A 25216-nucleotide genomic window follows, 5' to 3' on the forward strand; every position below is an offset into this window, starting at 1 on the left:
GACAACAGCAGCACAGCACAACACAGCCAGCCCCTGTGGACTTTGAAGTAGTGGACACAGCCCCTATGGACAACAGCAGCACAGCGCAGCACAGCACAGCACAACACTTCTCTGCACTACACTACACTACACTACACAGCCCAGCCAGTCCTAACTCCCACCCTCCCTCTTCACTGTACACAGCCGAGTGAGAAAATGGCGCCGACGCGGCTACCTTATATAGGATCCAAAACCCGCGAGACCCGGAAGGCGGGATGATGATGTTTTGCCTCGATTTCAGATCCGAGTCAGGCAGGAAAAGTCGAGCTTGACTTGTCCCCCAACATCCCCCCATTGTGTCAATGTGGCCAATGTGAAATTATTAGAAGGTGTAAAATGGTTGATTTGGGGGCATTGTAGGTGTAATTTGAATTTTGGCACTACTATGGGGCCTATATTGAACTAGCGGATACTATGGGGCATACATTGAACTCGAGGCCTGATTCAGAGCCGCTCATAAGCGGCCGCTCGTTCGCTCCGAGCGATGTTCGCACAACTGAGCATGCGTATGGGTCGTAATACGCATGCGTCAACCAGTCATTGCGGTTGGAATTCGTGTGCTCGTAAAGCAGTGAGGGGCTGTTAATTTGAGTGACAGAACGTACCGTTTGTGGGTGGTAACAGGGGAAGGTGCTTGAAAACGGGGGAGTGGAGATCCGAACGCAGGCGTGCCAAACGGTCAAAATGGTGTTTAATGGGTGTGCATAATTAACAAAGCAGCGTCATCGACCACGTCACTTGGTTGTCTTTTAGCCTGAACTGCTTGCAGTGATTGCGGGAAGTAAATCCTACCACAAGCACTGTGAGCAGTTCAGACGCCTTTCGATGTTCCCGATTAATCAAATAAATAGCGGAGATGATGTATGATGCAAACTGCAAAGGGGCGTCTTTACAAAATAGCGAGCACATTTTTCGGACGCTCGCTCTGACATAGAGGCGTCCACAGACCGCAAAGTGCGAGCGCTCAATTTAAATATCCGGCCCCTTTTTCAGAACGACCATCAGCAAATAGCATCTGACTCTGAATTAGGCCCTCGGTCATTACTAGGGGGCATAAAATTAACAACCAGTGTGGGGAGAGGTCTCTCTCTTGAAGCATTGGGATGGGGGCCCCTTCAAAATGTTGCTATGGGACCCTTGAAGTTTTGGCTACACCCCTGTCCAGGCCTAATGGAAGTATACAATGCATATAAGTATGATTACAGTTATACATTACATTCGGTGTATAAGCACAGTATGCTGTGAATGCGCATTTATAGTATACGTGGGCTATACTAAGTGGTAATAATGTTAAATTCATGAACTTGATGTTGCTTATTTTTACAAGAAGCTCCCAGTTGCCTTACAGTGATTCTCTTTGGTTTGCGAGAACTAGTGATCCAGGCAGCAGGTACTGTACATGTGCGCAGCGCTGCCACCGGGAAATATGGGGCCTAGTAAAACAGCGCTCCCCGTCCGGTCCCCTTACTGCTGTACCCCCCATTCCCCCCAATAGAGGCCCTGTGTGCATGATGGAGACCATGAGTCAGAAGCCTGGCCTGCCATGGTTATGCAAATCAGTGATGTCACAGAGGCCAGTGACATCATAGCACAAGACAGCAGGTGAGGCTCACACAGAGCAGCAGACACATTATAGTTACAGATTCTTAGCGAGGTGCATCGTTTTTATTATAAGACGAATTTTCTCTAATTGTACAACTAGAGAAGCTTCTAAGAGGCTGTACGACTTAATGTGAGGCGTCATGGCCTCCCCTAGGTAAGTGAGAAAAGCCGGGACACTTTAGCATTGGTTTTACAATTGTTGTTATTTGTTTTTGGGAGAGGGGATTGTATTATTTTCCTTATTTAAAACAGCTTGAATTATTTTTAAATGCAATAGTACTAAGTAATGTGTACATACCTGTAATATAGTTGCCTAGTCGTTACAGTTAGCCGTCCAATCAACATATAACGCTAAATTCAAAATGATCAGGGGAAACAACAATTTAATAATACTCAGACATGACTCTGTAGGCAGAGCTGGTCCTGCACGGGGACTACTGGTCTCCCAATATATACTTACATATGAGAATGTTCAATGAGGTACAACCTATATGGTTACATCTCAGAGAGAAATCCTAAAAAGAAATATATTAATAACACTCAAGGGCACTTATCTGCTTATATAATCTATATACATTCTGCAGAGTTTGGTAATAATCACTTAGTCACATATAAATCTCTGCCATCATAATCGTGTTGGATGCACAGACTGTAGAATGTCATTAGCAGCTGCAGCATCATACAAATACAATACTGGGAATCTCCCAAACAGGTCTTTGCAGTGTGATTGAATTTACATACATAGAAATATGATTTGTACTGGCAGAACCTGGCTTAGGATAGTAATTAGGCACAGCATCCAGGTATTTACACACAGGATTAAGACTAATCCATATAAACTAAATTTGCCACAATGTTTGAGTCACAGGTTGGGTATATGTGTTTGTTATAAGATAGGTTAACAAGTCCCCATTATGACTGGGCTATTACCAAATGTAAGAAGACTTATCTGTAGAGAGTACCTCCAGGTAATATGTAGGAGAGGGTATGTACATGAAAGACCCCAGACCATGAGTGACAACCTGCTTCTGCTGTTACTCTGTTATACAGACCCCATCCTTTTCCAGGTTCTCATAATGTGTTACTACTGACTACTGTACGTTTCTCATGCCACACCAGTCTCCCTGCTCTCTCATCCACCGTCCTCTGTATAATGGTGTGACAGCAGAAGAAGGTTAGCACTCATGGTCTGGGATCTTTCATCTACAATCTGCCTCCTATATACTACCTAACATTGGTGTAATTACCATAGGTGCAAGGGCTGCAGCTGCTATACAGCCCAGAGCTGAGGGGGAACCCTTCCTTGTCAAAGTTACATGTATTATATATATATTTCACCATTGGGTGATACATATGAGCTGTCATATTGCATTAGTTTTGTAACAAGTACTCAGTGAATATTACGGATTTGCATGCAAAGCAAAAATATACAAATACAATTCCGACTAACTAACACTTTGGTTTGATGCACCTGGTGCAGATGGACAGGCTCATGTATGAAAGTAAAGTCCCACATCACACACCTGGAAATACACAGGGTGTTATAAGGCAGTGCATGCATTTGCAGGCCCAGATAGCCTCAGATAGTACACTTCTGCCAATGTACCATTTACATACACAAATGTGACACCTGTAATAGGCACAGTCCTGATGTCCCCTCACTCTCATGATATTATGTAAGACATACTGTAAGTGAGATGGAGCCGAGCAGTATTCTAGGAGAAAAAACAGGTAAATGCGGTGGTTCTAGTGTCGGTTGGGTGTGGAAGTGATGCAATCTTTCATCATGCACAATTATATTTTCTAGTGTATCTGCTGCTGCTGTATACCCACAGAGGTGCAGAGTCATTGTCTGAGGGCAGTCCCAGGGACTGTGGCCTGTTGAATCACGTTTGCACATAGAGAAGTGTCCAACTTCTTGCAGATTGTAAATGACCCTTAATGAAAGCAATCTGATTGGATTATTGCACAGTTACACGTAACCCCTATACAGTATATGTGTGCACAATCTTTACCTCTTAGCGTGTGATTGCTGTGAAGCCTTTGGGTGGAAGTCATACATGTTGTTATGGTTTGGTTTGACATTAAGGGTCTAGTGTGGCTGTTTCTGATCCTCTGGTCTTTCGGCACCTTGCGACCCACTTCCACTAAAGCGCCAGCTCTCAGAATACACTGTATAGGACACATACATAAAGGAGGGTTATTATGATTTGCACATTTATGGCATCATTTTGTTTTTGTATCTTTGTTTAGGAAAAGAAAGCGAAAGACAAATAGGGATCCGGCTCCAAGCTCATCGCTGGACGCCGCTCCCGGTAAGAGAGGAGCCAGGAGAAGTCTTATTACACCTTCAGTAATATAACTGTAATTACACACATTGCTGGTGTCCTGAGAGCTGCCTCCTAGTAATTATACAGTGGGTCATTAATAATAATAATGCTCTTTATGGATTAGGGGTAGTTCTCCCGCACAGCTTTACATTGTTGTAAAATGATTGCTCTGTATTGTACCACAGTGCTCGGTGCAGGTCTCAGCCACTATCTAGTTACTAGGAGCTGCCATGTCTGTGTGATATTCCAGCAATGATACAGTATCCCAAATGCTGCTATTGTTGGGGAGGGGGAACCATGTCAGAACTAGTCCCATAATACAATGTTATATAAATGATATATTCTTGGGGGCTGTAAACAGGAACAATCAGACATTGTTTGGAGATACCTTTACCCTCCCCAGTAATTACAATATTGGGCACATTATGCTGGAATATCTGTAAGTGATGGTGATTACCGGTGATTATATCATACATGCCTACTCTCCCGGAGCGTCCAGGAGGCTCCCAAAAATTGTCTTGCACTCCCAGCCGCCTGGAAAAGTGGTCAAGTCTCCCGGGCGGCTACATTCCCTTGGACCCCCACACACACCCCTGCAGCAGAGGGGCAGATAAAGCGATTTGCGATGAATCGCATCAAGATGGCCTTGCCCCCTGCTTCACAATCCTGGTAATCTCGTCATTGTGTAGTGGGGACGGGGCCACGATGAGGCTATTCTACCATCACGCCCCCGCACCGCCCCATGAGCCCCACCACGTCCCCCGTCCTGTTATATAACCTATGCTCCATCCCTCTGTATGCTCTGCCAGCTACAGTCCCTCCAGCCCCTATTATCTTATCATTATGCTCTCCCTCTAGTCTATGAGCTCTAATTAGCGCCACCATCTACCCTCTGTCTCACAGCTGCCATCCATCACCAACCTTATATGTACTTGTGCTGTATTGTAGGTGTAAGTTGTATTTTGTATGATTTATATCTCTCCGGCACTACATTATTATTACTTATTTATGAACAGTTATATATATATATTCCCTATCACTTGGAGACACATTACTGCAGGGTTAATTATTTTCAATTTTTTGGCAAAAGCAAATTAACCTGCCAGTGTGTTTTTGTTTTTGTGTTTTTTGGAGTGTGGGATGAAACCTGAGGAAACCCACCTAAACACAAGGAGAACATGCAAACTCTACACTCATAGTGGCTTGATCAGGAATCGAACTCAGGACATTATTGCATGATGACACTCATTTTAAACATGTATTGCTGGAGGTGACACACATATAAATAGCACATCTTACAGCTAACCTCTTGTCTTGCTTCCACAGAATGCGTTTTCTGCGGCTGTGCAGAGAATGACGTGGCCAAATTTGGAGAGTTGCTAACTAATAGCAAAGAGAAGCTGACCGTCCACCACTACTGCCTGGTATATATGCTAATAAATGATTGATGAACATCAGTATACATATACAGGGTGGGACTGGCCCACAGGGGTATAGGGGAAATCCCCAGTGGGCCCCACTGTCTGAAAGCCCCACCCCCTCCTCTAGGCGTCATGCTCCAGACTGTGCACTGAATTGTACATTGTTACTATATTAGAGGGTCAGTTACCTTGTGGAGCAGGACCCCTGATAAACATCAGTTCATGATTCACTTCTATAGAAACTACATCAAGATTTGCCTAATGGTTAGCCAAGCAAATGTGGCAGCTGTCCACACCCCCTCTATTGGATGACCACACCTCTTTGTTGGATGACCACACCCCCTCTGACGGATAGGCCCCTATCACTGCTTTTCCCTGGTGAGCCCTTTATGCCCCAGTACGACACAATATATATATATATTTCCTCCATTTTTAACTTTAGACATAGTGAATATTTTTTTGCGGAATCTTCCCCTAAGGATATGTAGATATCTGCACAGTTAATGCTAAATGCAGGAAACAGTGTAACAATGTATTCCCAGTAATAACACGGGAATATACGCTACAGACACAAGTGTATCACATTGTTATTGGGAATGCAGTACAGGTGTTAGCTCAGTGATTATACCCATAAGTACATCTCCCCTCTCTCTCTGATCCAGCTGCTATCCACCGGTATGCCGCAAAGAGGCAGAGACAGCCAAGGATTCTACGGCTTCCTCTTCACGGACGTGTGGAAGGCAGCGAGACGGGCAGCAGAGATGGTGAGGGGGCTGATCATGGTGATACTTCCTCATGTTGTGTGACCGGCGCCCAGCAAACATTCTCTTTTTATGTCACAGGAAAACTGAATTACACATATTGTGCCTGATCCTGAGTACACACATCGTCTAGTGTGTACCCAGCATAAAGTTGGGTACACACTAGGTCGACAATCTATCTGACGATTGGTAAGTGTATACTTACCAATTCGTCTGCCCAATGTGCCGGGCTTGACAGCTCAAATGGGAGGGCATTTAAATCGCCCACCCAGTTGAGCTGACAATCACCGCCAGGTCTAGCTGTATGTGTACGGGTGATAGGCGGATCGTCCGTACATACCAGCAGATGGCCGATGTATCTTTCAGATATATCGGCAATCGGCTATGCCGCACAACAGATCAGATATGGCTGTGAACGACATCTCCTATACACATGTACACACCCGGCGATGCACTATAGATATATCACCCATTTAAGCGAGCAGGTGATATATCTATCAGTGTGTACCTGGCTTTAGAGGTGCTGTTTCCTATCTCTTCGGCTATGGAGCAGCACAGAAGGTGGTTAGCAGAGGACCTGGCTATACGTGTTAATTACAGTGATGATTTTATTATTAGTAAAGGGGTTATTTAGGGGTGGGTAAGGGAAGCCAGCACTCAGGATCCTGGTGGTCAGAATCCCGATGCAGGCATCCCGACAGGTTTAGGATACTGACACCTGCAGGTAAGTATCCTAAACCCTCCCCCTAAACCTATCACTCCCTCCCCACAGCCAAACCTGTCCCTCCCTCCCCGCAGCCTAAACCTGTCCATCCTTCCCCACAGCCTAAACCTGTCCCTCCCTCCCCGCAGCCTAAACCTGTTGCTCCCTCCCCACAGTCTAAACCTGTCCCTCCCTCCCCACAGAATAAACCTGGCCCTCCCTCCCCATAGCCTAAACATGTCCTTCCCTCCCCACAGCCTAAACCTGTCCTTTCCTCTCCACAGCCTAAACCTAGCCCTCCCTCCCCGCAGCCTAAACCTGTCCCTCGCTCCCCACAGCCTAAACCTGTCCCTCCCTCCCCACAGCCTAAACCTGTCCCTCCCTCCCCGCAGCCTAAACCTGTTCCTCCCTCCCCACAGCCTAAACCTATCCCTCCCTCCCCACAGCCTAAACCTGTCCCTCCCTCCCCGAAGCCTAAACCTCTCTTCCCTTCCCCCCTGCAGCTTAAACCTAGCCCTCCCCCAAGTGCCTAATCCTAACCCCTAGCACCCTCCCCCTATCACGCAATACTTACCGTCGGGATGCCGGTGGTTGGGATGCTGGTGCCGGGTACTAAATGGTGTCTGGATTCCAGCACTGGCATTCTGAGCGCCGGCTTCCCGACAGCTGGGAAATAAACTACATCCCATTATATATAGTGGGGAACCTCCTTACACCCATTGTTCTTCTCTTACTCACTATTGTCATTTGTCATTTATAATGTTTGCAGACCTGCACAGTGTGTAAGGAACCGGGAGCATCCATCCACTGCAGCAGGAAGGGCTGCACAGAGAATGTGCACTTCCCATGTGGCCAGGAGAAGGGCTTCATCTCCCAGTATGCCGAGCAGTTTCCGTGAGTAATCCATTTACTTCTAGGTATTGGCTACATCCCATTAGTTATAGCTAAAGTGCATTAAGTGCGAGAAATGCCATGTGCAATGTACGTGATATCATACTGTATTATTGGAGAATGTGGACGTGGGGATAAAGACTAAATATATAGATGATAGAGACCTGGCATTGTGCGTCGGGGAAAGGGGTGGTAACAAAACTTTGCTTTTGGGTGGATTGTTTAGTCTTTAAATGTAGAAGAGGTCACACATGGGGTGACAGCAGGAGGTAGCTCTATGGGAGAACATGCAGTTACAGAGGCTCTATTGATGTTTCCTTTGAAGTACTCACAATTTGTACTCTTACATTGTTCCCTTATAGATCATTTTGCACAAAGCATCGGCCCTTTCAGAAGGCTAAGCCACAGGAAGACCCCAGTGCATGCACCATCTGCCTGGAAGATCTGACACCTTCTCCATCTTATGAGGTGATTAAATGCCCCTGCTGCAAACATACCTGGCTCCACAGGACCTGCGTGCAGGTAAGTTCTCACGTTACTACTTACTCCTCACCGGGACAGACTCTTATCGGAGCCAGTGTCTTGGCCAAAATAATCTTGATAAATTGCCCCAAAAGTGCGATGAGATAAGCAGGAGGTGAGCCAGGAGGAGCCCCATGGAGTGGAGGGATTAGAGGAGAATGGGGGGTGGTCACCAATATCAAATGCTGCCCTGAGGTCATGGGATATAAGAATAGTGAACTGGCCATGAGGAGGCCACCAGTGATTGTGGGGGGAATGAAGGGACCCAAAGCCTGATTGGAGAGGACCTAGGAGGGATTGGGAGGAGGGGAATGAGGTGCTGTCATTGTACACCAATCGCTTGCAGGGGCTTAGGGGTAAGGGGAGGACAGATGGGACACTACATATATTGCTCTGCATTTTATGGGTGATCTAATGCAGAAGCTGATAACTGTGTCCACTCTTTATACTGTATATGATGTTTTATGACACATGATGATGCTGCCTGACATTAGGCTGGTGTCTTATACTCACTCAGTCAGCTCTTGTGCAGGACTTTTGCTTTATAGCTGTAAGTATGTTATATATATATATATATCTCCAAATGACAGCCAGCACACGCTGTATATATCAGTAAGGCTTTGTCTGTGGTGACGCCTCATTGGTGCTCAATGAACACCAAATCCACATCCAAAGTAGTTGCACAAAAGCAGAGGTCACTCACCAGGACTTCTCTTCATAGTGGTAAAACACCTTCTTTACTTGTCACAGCATTGGTGCAATAATCAAGAAGGTCGATGTTTCCACCGCAAAAACGCTGTCTTTTTCAAGACACCACCAGTGCATAGGACAGGACACATATATATATATATATTAATTAATTCAAACCTCTAACTGTACATTTATTACAGATGCAGGCACTAAGCGCAGGAAAGTATTACCTGAAGTGTCCCATATGCCAGAATATGGAGCGCTTCCAGAAGGAGATGGTACGGATGGGCATCTACATTCCTCACAGGTATATTATATAACTGTTTTATTTACCTTTAACATAATACTGTAGAATCCGGCACCACCCTCACCCTCATCCCTCACTGGGCGCATCGCTAAATGGACGGGCCGACCAGGGGCATAATGAGGCTGGAGGGGACCACGTGCAGATGTCTGTGAGCCACACACCCCCCTGACAATACATGTCAGTATTCTGGCATTATACTTGGAAATGTGGTGCCAGCTACACTTATCTGGTGATCACGCCAGAAACTTGGTGCCGGCGCCACTTTGCATAATAACAGAGTAATGTTGCTGGGCAGCAGCGGGATGGACTGTACATAGGTAACTGAGATGGCTGCAAGGAGTGCGCTGTGTGTCCCCTGCACCCATTATAGAGACGCCGCTGGTGCCGATACATGTACATAGCTTACACGGGGAAGTGACCGCTCACTTCTGTGGTTGTTCACATTGTATTTCATACTAATGTAATGCTATAAGCAACATGTGCCCAATACTAATGTAATGCTATAAGCAACATGTGCCCAATACTAATGTAATGCTATAAGCAACATGTACACAATACTAATGTAATGCTATAAGCAACATGTGCCCAATACTAATGTAATGTTATAAGCAACATGTGCCCAATACTAATGTAATGCTATAAGCAACATGTGCAAAATACTAATGTAATGCTATAAGCAACATGTGCCCAATACTAATGTAATGCTATAAGCAACATGTGCCCAATACTAATGTAATGCTATAAGCAACATGTGCCCAATACTAATGTAATGCTATAAGCAACATGTGCCCAATACTAATGTAATGCTATAAGCAACATGTGCCCAATACTATTGTAATGCTATAAGCAACATGTGCCCAATACTAATGTAATGCTATAAGCAACATGTGCACAATACTAATGTAATGCTATAAGCAACGTGTGCCCAATACTAATGTAATGCTATAAGCAACATGTGCCCAATACTAATGTAATGCTATAAGCAACATGTGCCCAATACTAATGTAATGCTATAAGCAACATGTGCCCAATACTAATGTAATGCTATAAGCAACATGTGCCCAATACTAATGTAATGCTATAAGCAACATGTGCCCAATACTAATGTAATGCTATAAGCAACATGTGCCCAATACTAATGTAATGAAATTCATCAGTTCATTATTAAGCAAGTGGCCAAATGCAGTCGTCTGTAGATGCCGCTATGGTTCTATGGGGGGAGTCAGAGGTGGGCGCTATACTGATTTGGTGACAAATGATGAGGGTTTCTGTTATGTGCATGCATCGGTGCCACATTGTGCATCTGCGGTGATGGCGTTGCCGCTCCGGTCGAGTTATGTTGTTACTCGCAGTAACACCACAGTGTAGGTAACACTTGCAGTAACACCACAGTGTAGGTAACACTCGCAGTAAAACCACAGTGTATGTAACACTCGCAGTAACACCACAGTATAGGTAATACTCGCAGTAACACCACAGTGTAGGTAACACTCGCAGTATCACCACAGTGTAGGTAACACTCGCAATAACACCATAGTGTAGCTAACACTCGCAGTAACACCACAGTGTAGGTAACACTCGCAGTAACACCATAGTGTAGGTAACACTCGCAGTAACACCACAGTGTAGGTAACACTCGCAGTAACACCACAGTGTATGTAACACTCACAGTAACACCACAGTGTAGGTAACACTTGCAGTAACACCACAGTGTAGGTAACACTCGCAGTAGCACCACAGTGTAGGTAACACTCGCAGTAACACCACAGTGTAGATAACACTCGCAGTAACACCACAGTGTAGGTAACACTCGCAGTAACACCACAGTGTAGGTAACACTCGCAGTAACACCACAGTGTAGGTAACACTCGCAGTAGCACCACAGTGTAGGTAACACTCGCAGTAACACCACAGTGTAGGTAACACTCACAGTAGCAGGGGAAGAAATATGGGAGACAATGGAGGTGCCTGCCGCCGGGCTCCAGCTCTGAAGGGGCACCTCCTCCTTTGACCACAACATATTCACCCCACTTAGGACTATAACTATGTACCCGGAGAGTACCGTCACAGCCGCCCAATACATGGCACCCCTTCCCGGCACCTCAGAAGCCACCATACATTAGTGGAGAGCTCCATGTCAGACAATTAGCTGCTACCTTCATCTGTCTATAGCCTGTCTGCATGTGAATTGCTACATTACAGTGTCAGCGGCTGTGATGGGGGGCTACCAAATTATAACTTGCTACCGGGCATCTGGGATGAATTTCTGCCACTGCGCAGTAGGAAAATCTGCGCCATTTTGCTGGTGACCTGCACATGTGCAGTAGACTCTGGCACAGACTAGTGCCAAGAGTCTACTGCTGCGCTCAGGGCACTGCCGGCCACTGGGTGGAGAGGAGGAGGCACCGGACGGAGACTGCACACAGGCCCCTCCTACTTAATATGCCCCTGTTCGCTGGCCTAGGCAGCTTAGTTGTGCTGTACATTCTGAGCAATAGTGTTTCTCAGATGTACGATGGTCCAATGCGATGTTCCTGATTTTGATCCGATGCTGCATTTTAGGATGCGTACAGTGGATCTGAAAAGCCAGCAGCTGGCATCTCATTTAAGAAAATGGCACCTGCAGCATTTATATAACTTATGAGTTCTGCTCTGACCAATGACGCAACATCGATCATTCTTGCGTCCCCCTGAGAATCAGGCCTATGACTGCGGTCATGTTCCAACTGTTCTAACAGACTCCAGTGATGCTTAGCGAGATGCTAAACTCAGCCATCTTGTCCAATTTGCCAAACACTGACCCTATAATTCCTCACAGTAACTACAGAGGTGACCTCTCTATGGCAGCTGTTACACCCTGTGCCCCAGCTCACACACTCTCCTTTCATTGTAGAAAGTGTTACAGCTTCTTCCTACAGCTATAACTGATAGCCAGCCAGGTGTGCAATCATAGTGTCAGCCGCTCCAACATCTATGTAATACGGCTGGGAGAGTTTTGTCTTCTATCTCTTATATATAGGTCATGGCATTTGTCACGGTGCTGTACACCCAATGCCAGGCCCAGGTTCCCCGGCCAGATTTGTAGATGTGATGCCTGGTACACATGGAGACAGATTTACTTGTGGGGGATCAGGGACCTGGTACAGTGTCCAAATGTCATTTACTCTCTGCCATCTGTGCTGGTCAGTAGTGGTGCATGTAGGTGCCCATTGCTGCCTGGTTATATTGTCACGTGTCTGGCAAGGTGTAGAAAGAACCATGTGAGACAGACAGAATACAGACCTCAGTGTACGTCAGTGACATTATATCACATTAACCTTACAGAGATGCAGCGTGGGAGCGTGAGGACAACGCTTACAGAGAGCTACTGCAAGTGCACCAGAGGTGTGATGTGGAACCCTGCCTGTGTGACAGAGGAAGAACCCACAGTGAGAGTGGAGGGTAAATTGGATTCAATTAAACATTTCTACATTACTGAACCTAACACCAATCTTAGAGCCGTAACCAGATATTTTACACCCCCCGCAAATAATCATCATTTGATGGCATTTGCTCTCTCTCTCCACCCCACGCTATATATATATATTTTGATTTGTGCCTTTTATCCTCCACCAATGCCCGGGTTGTAGGCAGAATGAAGGAAGTCGGGCGACGTATCATCCTTTGCGCTTAGTTAGCGCTCTGGTGCTGCTCAGATGGACACGGTTACGGTGACATGCTGGGGCAGAGACACTGCCTTTCGTGACTTATCTCGCTATATGTCCGGTGCCCTGTAGTACAGTATATAACGCCTTTGTATTTCAGGAGTGTTTCTTTTTTAAATATTTATTAAACTCCCCTACATATTACACCGTATTTACATCTTATAAGCTGCCACATTGTCTGATCATCCCTAATATACAATAAAACCTTTAGTACCTGAGGTTCTCCATCTCTTCCAGAAACACGACGCTCCCTTACTCAGGGTTATAGCTCCAGATTTAGGGAAGAGATTTATCCTATGTGTTTCCCCTTTCAGTGATTGGTGCATAATCCGCTGCCAGTGCTGCGGAGCATCCGGAACCCACCTCACCTGCTCTGCCCTGACATCGGTGGAGTGCACCTGGGCATGCGCTGACTGTACTTCTATCCCGGAGAGACCTGAGGATGAGGAAGGTGAGTACTGTCCCAGGCTACTTTCTGTAATATACATTATTATGTGTGGTTAGTATGGTGTCTAAGAGCATAAATTATATTTCACTAAAGAGGTAGAATGAGAAGTAATGGAAACTCTCATTAAGTAACAATTATTTTATATTATGGCAAGATACATTTATTAAACCTTTCTATATATAGCATGTATTACTTGGGCTGTCAGTATGTGATGTAATATGTACCACTTACTGTATGACCATAAGGTGGGTAGAGATGCAGAGGAGATAAATCTGGGGAAGGTGCCCCAGTTATTTAGAACCCTGCTAACCACAGTGATCACTTCCCACCATAACGTTTGGATAAAGGAACATTTCTACACGTGGCCGATGTCTTCTACTGTTACATGCAGTGGGGTGTGACTGACTTGTTTCCCCTGTGCTGCCCTACCAGTCATTTTCATTAGATAGTATTGTGCCTGGGGCAAGTGGAATGAAGCAATCTGTCCTCATCGTGTCAGACACCCAGGGGTATATTTACTAAAGTGAGAGTTTTTAGAAGTGGAGATGTTGCCCATAGCAACCAATCAGATTCTACTTAACATGTAACTAGCACCTTCTAGAAGATAATAACTAGAATCTGATTGGTTGTTAAGGGCAACATCTCCACTTCTAAAAACTCTCACTTTAGTAAATTTACCCCCCAATGTCTGAGCTGGAAGTATCTATACAACTCTGTAGCTGGGAGCTTAGATTGGTCACATGGAAGTTAGTAGGATGTGGGAGAGTGACCGGCTCTCCCAGCTGTGCAGGGTACTCCCTAATATTGAGTTTCCAGGATGTTTCGGGTGACTTTGGAAAATATGTTAAATTGGTTCATGATCAAGTTGCTCTAAAATTGATCTAATAAGCTTTAGCCTCCTACAGTCACACCACACACCGTGGGCACATATATGTGACTTTAAATGCACTCGCCTACTGCATGTTATCATAATATAAAACATGTATGTCAGGGCTGGACCTGCATCATTTTTACTGACAACCTCCATAAGTTTTACTGAAATTCATATTTATGTGTGGCCCTTTTCTTGTTACAACAACCTTAGGCTACCGGGACATTGTAGGATGCATAAACGTATCAGTAACAGTGTTGTGTCTCTTTCTGATTGCAGAGTCACCGGCAGAGTCACCAATGCCATCTACAAGCAGCGCATGTGAACCACCTGCCATAACACCGGCAGAGTCACCAATGCCATCTACAAGCAGCGCATGTGAACCACCTGCCATAACACCAGCAGACGAGACCTGTGCCCCCGTTAGAGGATACAAAATTGTAACAACAAGGAGATGCAGGAGATCTCCCTACCAGCTCCGGAACCCCCGGCAGTAACATCAGCAGGGAGATAAGGTATAACACATCAACAATGTATAGGAGGACAGGGACAAGGTCTACACCAGATGGTTACCATGCAATAGGTCACTAGGGACAAAAGGTCAACAGGTACAATATGTCAATAGCATACAAGGTCGACAGGGTTTAAAAGGTCGCCAGGTTCAAACAGTTGACACACATGGTCAACATTTTTTTTTTTACTTTAACCCTTATGTGCGGTCACTAGGCGTTGGCCATACTATAGCACAGAGCCATCCTTCCAGTGGAAGTGTCATTGTCATGTAGACTGACCTCCGCGCTCGCACACAGCATGCAGACGCAGATGGGGGGCCAGTGTTAGACATAGCATTTGCAGCCACCATGGGGTGGGTGTAAGTCCTGATACTAATGATGATGGCTATGGATGGAAATACAGTGGGCGGCCCTGTTTTCCACATGCAGACACACGGATGTTCAGCATAAACAGGCAGAGGCTTGCATTAGCAGAATGAATTAGGCAGACTGCCATGGCCGGATGGCAGAATCAGGACCTATGTGCCTGGCCAGCCTGGGCTTTGTAGTGTAACTCCCTCTTCAGTGTCCAGTGGCTCAAGTAGGTTCCATCAATTGCAACAGGTGTGTTTCCTTTTTCTTCCCTGACAGAGAGGTGACGATCACCCAGCCCCAGGCGCTATAATCACACAGTTATAGTATTAAAAAACAGTTTTATTAGACAGGAGCATTTCTAGTCCATATAACCAGGGGCTGGCAACTTTCAGCCTGGGGGGCAGATGCAAGCAAGTGTCCAGGCTTTTCTACCAGTGCATGCATCTGGAATAATGGTCTGTAAGTGTGGTTTGCCTAATATGGGTGTGGTTTGCCTAATGTGGGTGCAGTTTGCCTAATGTGGGTGCGGTTTGCCTAATGTGGGTGTGGTTTGCCTAATGTGGTAGCGGTTTGCCTAATGTGGGTGCGGTTTGCCTAATGTGGGTGCAGTTTGCCTAATGTAGGTGTGGTTTAAAAAGTTATTGAAATCAGTGAAAAATTGTTATGACAACGGACTATAAATAAATACATCATATACCAGCCTCATTTTACTAAGCTGAACTATTCTAGTGACCAACACACAATACAGGGAGCACTCTAGTGACCGATACACAATACAAGGAACACTCTAGTGATCGATAAACAATGCAGGAACTATTCTAATACAAAGCAGGGACCATTCTACTGCATATGTAAAAAATACTAATCTCTTTTTCCTCCACTAGGGGGCACAGGGATGAGACACACATCAGGAGCCACAAGCCGCAGCCGGTGCTCATCGGGGGAAGCAAGGTAAGCAGGTATGCTGGGAGTTGTGGGTTAGCAGCTTTCACCACCAGAACAGGAGACCTCTGGCACCTCTATGGGTGCTGGCAGTGTGGGCTCCCAGTCTAACCACACTCACCACTAGACCACCATGGATTTTTATATGGAGCCAGGGGCTGCTTCATAGCAGTGGCGGCCATGTTCCCTGAGAGTTATATTTAGAAAAGGGATAAGGAGTTGTTGGTGGTGGGCGCACAAATAGCAATAAATATTAAATAAAATATAACTTTTATTGGTTAATACCTAAAATAGATGTACCCTATTGGAAAGGGAATAAACAGTGAAATATAAGGATTAAAATTGATATCAAACAAAACACACATATACATAAAAAGGAAGGCAGATCCACTGATGTATTGTTGCGCGGGGTGTAACTACACCCAAATGACTATAAATGTTAATAAATCAATTAATCATATATATATATATCAAGATTACAAATTGTTCCTATCGATTATAGATGCTATGTATACCAGCGGCATGAGTAAATATTGCATCCAATATAATAGTATTGACACACCAAATTTATTAGAGGGGGAAATTCATATATAAATCCCCTGTTAGTTGTAAGTAGGGACTCTTTATAATGGTGGTTTGTCAGCCTTAACACCGGGTTATCACTGTGTTATTATACTGATCTATTATCAAATGGGTAGTAGCAATCTCATTGTAACACACTCATGTAATACACTGAGGTTCATTGTGTGGGGGAATATATAGGAGCAGAATATTAATTTATAACCACAATTCCCAAAATGATTATCTTTAATATGGATAGCATATCCTTGTTGGATTAGTGTGACAGCACGTTTATCATGCTACTAACTTAATTGTTGTAGTGGGCCAGTTGTTACCAGTTCACAACAGTAGCAGCAGATTGCTACTATCAGTTATACTATATGCAAGTGAAAAGTGATTCAGGTTTTATAAGTATCACGCTGTGTGTCATAAATCTGCTTAGGGTACACAACAGCTCCCAACATAGCAGTCTCAACTTATCAATTCTATTACTTATGCTGGGCATACACGGCAAGATAAAATGTCTGTCAGACCTACAGACATTTTATCTGGCTGGCTGCCAGCCGCAGATATCCGCGGCATACACTGTGAGAGAAATCTCACAGTGTATAGCCCGACATCCGCGCTCCGCCCCCGGGGGAGGAGACATTTCCCTGTTCCTTCCGTAGTAAGGAACACAGGAAATGTCCATCTGTCGGCTGCGCTGGGCATACACTGCCCGATGTGGCTGACAGTTACCGGGTAAATATCGCATCGGACGGGCATGCTGGACAATCCAGCATGCCCGACCGAGCAATATTTAACCCTCAGTCACCACCCCCCACGCTACAATTATCGCGGCGATCCGCCGATATCGGGCAGAACGTCCCGATAATTGCAGCATGTATGGCCAGCATTAGAGACCGAATGACATACTAATCTGCAACAATCTATTTTATGCATTTAGTATCAATTTGTTAGAGTCTGACACAGTGCATACTGTCATTATCTTCAGTGTTACACTGTGTGAGGTCCAAATGTTCAGGGCACACAACACATTGTGGTATATTGATGTCAGCTTATTAGCTTTAATAACACAGCTGACCATATATTGCTCTATAACAATGTGTCCTATTCTGCAGTATCAGCCTGTTGGTAATTATCGGCTATGCAGAATATTATCCTGAGGTAGTTGGACCTAATACATGCTGCTACATAGCATCTTTCAGTCAAAAAGGTGTAGACATATTATCCCTTTCAACAAACAACAAACAAGATGGAGCTGCCAGTGACGCCGACGCGCGCGTTTCACTATAAGCAGCTTTTTCAAAGCTGAACCCGATTGTTCAGCTCGACCAGCTATTTATTCTAGTTTGAAACTCCAATCATGTTGGTATCCCATGTCACATGGTATCCCCATCCAATAGGGGATAGCCCTCATCAGTAGTCACATGTATTATCACATGATTCATGCAGTGAGTCATAGAAACTACTGCCGATCATGTGATCGGAATTACGGCCAATAGGAAAGGGGGTGTGTTCATTCATCTGTGTTGTAAACACATTACTAAAATGAGCCGTCCGTCTAGTAACTGGTATATAAACAGTGATGTTCGATTTAAAACTTATTAGTGTCAATAGAAAAACGAGTCATAGACATATTACTGCCAATCATATAAACATATTGCTGAAACGAGCAGTCCATAAGGTAACTGGTAAGTGGACATCGATAATCAATTAAAACCTCTAAATATCAATAAAGAGGTGAGTCATAAACATTGCTGCCAATCGTATGATCGAAATACCAGCCAATAGGAAAGGGGGTATGTTCATTCATCTGTTTTATAAATAGATTGCTAAAACGAGTCATTCGTTTAATAATTAGTAAGTGGGCAATAATTTTCGGTTTAAAACCCATAAATATCATTAGGGATCTATATATTTATGATTGAAAAAGCACAAAATATAAACATAACATTAAAAATAGGAGAATTTATTTATTGGTGTTGCAAGTGATCAATGTGATACTTATATGATTCCCTTGATAAATATAAACAAGAAGAAGGGATAAATAAGTGGGATGTAAATAAAATTATCATATTATGGATGTGTTGATAAAAGTGCAAGCTTGAGTGAGGTAGTCATTAGTGAGGAAAAATAGTGACAAAATGATAAAAAATAATTGTGAAAAGAAAAAAAGGAGGGGAAATGTAAAAAAAATAAATAAATTATATGTGATACAGAGACTGCTTTATTTCTTGAATCAATTACTCAATTGTATAGTAGTATACAATTAAATTCTATCCATATAGACTCAATGGTGCTTGTTAAATGTATCATAATAAATCATTGCTGTACAATCAATGTTTACATACTATCTCATTGAATTGTGTTCATACCATATGATATTATGGGTGATAGTTCATAATGAGCCACTTCTAATGTTAGCAATGTCCCCAATCTCCTATATTATAGGGATGGTATCCATGATCTTTAAGAATTGAAGGGAGTCATTCACATAATATTATAGGTGGTAAAGCAGGAATAACCACTTCCTTCTTAATGGTAATGATGTCCCTAATTCACCATGTTGGAAAGATAATATATAAATGGTTTTAAAAAATGAAAGAAATGGGGCATAGCTGTTTGCTTCATTTAGCCCTCCCGGGTACAAGCTGTTCATTAGGAAGATCATTTTAGTTTCCCATTTCAACAACTCACGATCCAAGTCTCCTCCTCTATTAATATTCTGCTCCTATATATTCCCCCACACAATGAACCTCAGTGTATTACATGAGTGTGTTACAATGAGATTGATACTACCCATTTGATAATAGATCAGTATAAGAACACAGTGATAACCCGGTGTTAAGGCTGATAAACCACCATTATAAAGAATTCCCTACTTACAACTAACAGGGGATTTATATATGAATTTCCCCCTCTAATAAATTTGGTGTGTCAATACTATTATATTGGATGCAATATTTACTCATGCCGCTGGTATACATAGCATCTATAATAGGAACAATTTGTAATCTTGACATATATATATGATTAATTGATTTATTAACCTTTATAGTCATTTAGGTGTAGTTACACCCCACGCAAAAATACATCAGTGGATCTGCCTCCATTTTTATGTATATGTGTGTTTTGTTTGATATCAATTTTAATCCTTATATTTCACTGTTTATTCCCTTTCTAAAAGGATAGATCTATTTTAGGTATATTTTATTTAATATTTAATTCTATTTATGTGCCCACCACCAACAACTCCTTATCCCTTTTCTAAATATATGCTCTTACTTAGTTGATTAGGGCTGCACCCCCATCATTTTATGAACTATTGAGTTAAGATTATATAGGGGTTCATAACCAATATTAGTAGAGTGCAGATACCTTCCCCTCTTCCTTTTCCCCTTTTTTTTCATCCCTGAGAGTTATGCCAGATGGGGGAGGCTGGAGCTTCCCTTTTTACCCCTCCCCCACCCCTAGGGGTGTGCTTTCCCTATGCAGCCATTAAGCCCCAAGCAGATCCTCCCTTCTCTCCTCCCCCTTCTAGACCCTGAGCAGCCATTTTATAACATTGCCTGCCCCAGCATTGGAGAGAGAACCTGGGCTCCTGTCTCCTCTGATAGGCTGCTCCCACTTATCTCATTGCTCCTTCCTGCTGGTTAGGCTGGATTGTTGAGCTTATTTAGCCCACATTTTTCTGCATTGAGAGGTCGGTGTGTCTGTGAGTAAGTGTACGTTACTTGTGTGTCTGTACCTGCTGTTACTGGTCACTGAGAAACACCCCTTGCAGGGGCAGCTTGTGTATGTGTGTATATATATATATATACATGGGTCTCGAGAGGCCATCTTCTACAGCAGCCTACACTATGCTCCTGCAGATAAGAATGGTCATAGTCTACTTTACTCTACAAGGCCTAACTTACCTAAATGATACAATGGCTAAGAGATATCAGGAGGTATACTATCAGGCATACCAGCTATGTGTGTTATACATACACTGCATAGCTGACTTTCACACAATATTTTTGGGGACGGTTACCCTACCAGATATCTCTGGATAAGGTACTTATTTCCAGGTATCCCTGAGGGAGGTCCATACACTTATCCAGGGTATGTCTCGGGTACTCCATTTTATGCAGATTGGACTCCTCCCCCTCTAAAGACACTAGTATTGGTGACTGGTCCCCTTTGCAGCACAAGAGCGTTCCCTCCCTTAAGGGGACAGCTTTGGGATGTCCCACAGTCTCCAATGTCCCCCATGGCATGAAAGAGAAAATAGGATTTTTGTTCTTACCTATAAAATCCTTTTCTCTGAGTCCATGTGGGACATGGGGTCGCACGACCTTACTCCACTGGCTGGTTAGGGGTTGGTTCTGGCACCTATTCGGTCAAACGGTTCTACCCCTGCTTGTAACTGGTTCTGTGTGCCTGGTTCTTTCCTCCTCTCCTCCTACTCTCCCTGTCCTTGGCCTTTTGTTAGTATTAACTGGATGCATGAGGCAGGGGGTGGGGTATAGGGGAGGAGGAGCCTGTGCTGCTGCTTTAAACTTAACTCTTTGGTGCCCAGGCTCCTCCAGCTCCAGCTATACCCAGGGGCTCTAGTGTCCCCCATATGGATTCAGAGAAAAGGATTTTACAGGTAAGAACAAAAATCCAGTTTTAGTACCCACTATGATTTTATGTTGTGATCTAGTACTGGAGATCTTATGGATTCCATTTGCAAGATTGATGGGTGGCTGCTATATAGAACCAGTAAGAGATTGGGGCGAGGTGAGCAGTGGGCAGTATGAGGTGACCCGTGTCCCTGTACTAATAGACTAATAATAGCTAATCGCTAGAATTGTTAGGAGCATAGCTAGTGCCACTAAAAGATACTGATTTTACACTTATTCTAGTGGCCTTAAAGATTCTGCTCTCAGGGTCATATCACGTGGAACGTTTATCACCATCCTTCTTCCTGGTTATTGTAGAACCCTCCCACACTACAGAGCCCAATGGACGGACAGTGTTGTCATTCCAGATGTTATCTGTCATCCTAAATAGGACACAAAATGTAACTCCAACATCATTTCTCTGTAACATCACCTCTGCGAGTGACCTGTTTTACTACAGCTCCGTTCTCCTGCTTATGGGTATTTGTGTTACAGAACATTTGCTGTTGGCTCCGTGATATCAGTAAGATCTGTAGATACTTGCGAGCGGGTCTGAATCAGGCCCATTGTGCGGATATTAGGTGTGTAATGGATGCAATGTACAGCTCAGTGCAAGTTCACTTTATGTAAAAGGGCTTCTCTGTGTACATTTATTTTCCCAACCCAACCCACTTTCCAAAATAGCTATAATCGCCTAATAACCATAGTAATCACCTAATAACCATAGTAAGCACCTAATAACCAAAGCCCACAGGTGACCATTACCGGCTCTGCAGTGCTATATGTCTGTCTCCACTGTGTATACATGTCAGAGACACTTTAAGGCTTGTTTACAATATGTAAGGTTCCTTTGCATTATCTATATGGCACAGTCATGGCGCTCTGACCACTTACACCATGACATAACACTGTTAGGTGGGCGCTGTCCCCAGACCTCAGCCTTGTCAGATCATGTCTACGCATCACAGGCTGGGTTTCAGCAAATCCGTTCTGCCGGCTGCCGGCTGTGGTGTGACATGGTCCTTGTGGTTATACTGGTGCATCATGCGGTACATGGGCAGTTACATGCTGGGTGCAGAAACCATTCTATAAAGATAAAACAGTGGAATTCTCAGAAGCCTGGCTACACATATACAGTAATAAGTGTCTCTATTGGGTGGAAGTGTTTAATGATGAACAGTGAGAAATCTGACTACTGTTATGTGTTGTCTGCAGACTCTGTGTATGTGGAGCCTCAGCTGAAACCCGATGAACACGGAAATGATACAACGGCGACAGAATCTGTGCCCGAGGAGGAGGATGGTGGTGATGATCCTTATTATGGTGGCGCTAATGGTGATGACAACAACAACACTCATGATGATGACAGCAACAACACTCATGATGATGACGACAACAAAATCATGATGACGACAACAACAATACTCATGATGATGAAGACAACAATACTCATGATGATGATGACAACAATGCTCATGATGATGATGACAACAAAGCTCATGATGATAATTAGAACAATTCCCATGATGATGATAACAACAATGCTCATGAGGATAATGACAACAATGCTCATGATGATGATGATGACGACAATGCTCATGATGATGATAACAATATTGCTCATGATGATAATGACAACAATGCTCATGATAATGATGACAACAATGCTCATGATAATGATGACAACAATGCTCATGATGATAATGACAACAATGCTCATGATGATAATGACAACAATGCTCATGATGATAATGACAACAATGCTCATGAGGATGATAACAATGCTCATGATGATGATGACAACAATGCTCATGATGATGATGACAACAATGCTCATGATGATGATGACAACAATGCTCATGATGATAATGACAACAATGCTCATGATGATGATGACAACAATGCCTATGATAATGATGACAACAATGCTCATGATGATGATGACAACAATGCTCATGAGGATAATTACAACAATGCTCATGAGGATAATGACAAAAATGCTCATGATAATGATGACAACAATGCTCATGATGATGATGACAACAAAGCTCATGATGATAATTAGAACAATTCTCATGATGATGATGACAACAATGCTCATGAGGATGATGACAACAATGCTCATGATGATGATGAAGATGATGATGACAATGCTCATGATAATGACAACAATATTGCTCATGATGATAATGACAACAATGCTCATGATAATGACAACAATATTGCTCATGATGATAATGACAACAATGCTCATGATAATGATGACAACAATGCTCATGATAATGATGACAACAATGCTCATGATGATAATGACAACAATGCTTATAATGATGATGACAACAATGATCATGATGATGATGACAACAATGCTCATGAGGATAATGACAACAATGCTCATGATGATGATGAAGATGATGACGACAATGCTCATGATGACAAAAATGCTCATGATGATGATGACAACAATGCTCATGATGATGATGACAACAATGCTCATGAGGATAATGACAACAATGCTCATGATGATGATGAAGATGATGACGACAATGCTCATGATGATGACAACAATGCTCATGATGATGATGATGATGATGATGACAATGCTCATGATGATGATAACAATATTGCTCATGATGATAATGACAACAATGCTCATGATAATGATGACAACAATGCTCATGATAATGATGACAACAATGCTCATGATGATAATGACAACAATGCTCATGATGATAATGACAACAATGCTCATGATGATAATGACAACAATGCTCATGAGGATGATAACAATGCTCATGATGATGATGACAACAATGCTCATGATGATGATGACAACAATGCTCTTGATGATGATGACAACAATGCTCATGATGATAATGACAACAATGCTCATGATGATGATGACAACAATGCCTATGATAATGATGACAACAATGCTCATGATGATGATGACAACAATGCTCATGAGGATAATTACAACAATGCTCATGAGGATAATGACAAAAATGCTCATGATAATGATGACAACAATGCTCATGATGATGATGACAACAAAGCTCATGATGATAATTAGAACAATTCTCATGATGATGATGACAACAATGCTCATGAGGATGATGACAACAATGCTCATGATGATGATGAAGATGATGATGACAATGCTCATGATAATGACAACAATATTGCTCATGATGATAATGACAACAATGCTCATGATAATGATGACAACAATGCTCATGATAATGATGACAACAATGCTCATGATGATAATGACAACAATGCTTATAATGATGATGACAACAATGATCATGATGATGATGACAACAATGCTCATGAGGATAATGACAACAATGCTCATGATGATGATGAAGATGATGACGACAATGCTCATGATGACAAAAATGCTCATGATGATGATGACAACAATGCTCATGATGATGATGACAACAATGCTCATGAGGATAATGACAACAATGCTCATGATGATGATGAAGATGATGACGACAATGCTCATGATGATGACAACAATGCTCATGAGGATGATGACAACATCAGTCATAATGATGATGACAACAATGCTCATGATAACAACAATGCTCATGATGACAATGACAACAATGCTCATAATGATGATGACAACAATGCTTATAATGTTGATGACAACAATGCTCATCCCACACCTGATACACAATGATCACTATACACAGGTCACACTGATATCATAAACCTGTTACACATTGATCACTATACACAGGTCACACTGACATCACACACATGATACACACTGATCACTATACACAGGTCACACTGACATCATACACCTGATACACACTGATCACTATACACAGGTCACACTGATATCATACACCTTATACACACTGATCACTATACACAGGTCACACTGACATC

Source organism: Taudactylus pleione, unplaced genomic scaffold, assembly GCF_031769625.1.
Source record: "Taudactylus pleione unplaced genomic scaffold, aTauple2 ptg000001l, whole genome shotgun sequence".
Lineage (NCBI taxonomy): Eukaryota > Metazoa > Chordata > Amphibia > Anura > Myobatrachidae > Taudactylus > Taudactylus pleione.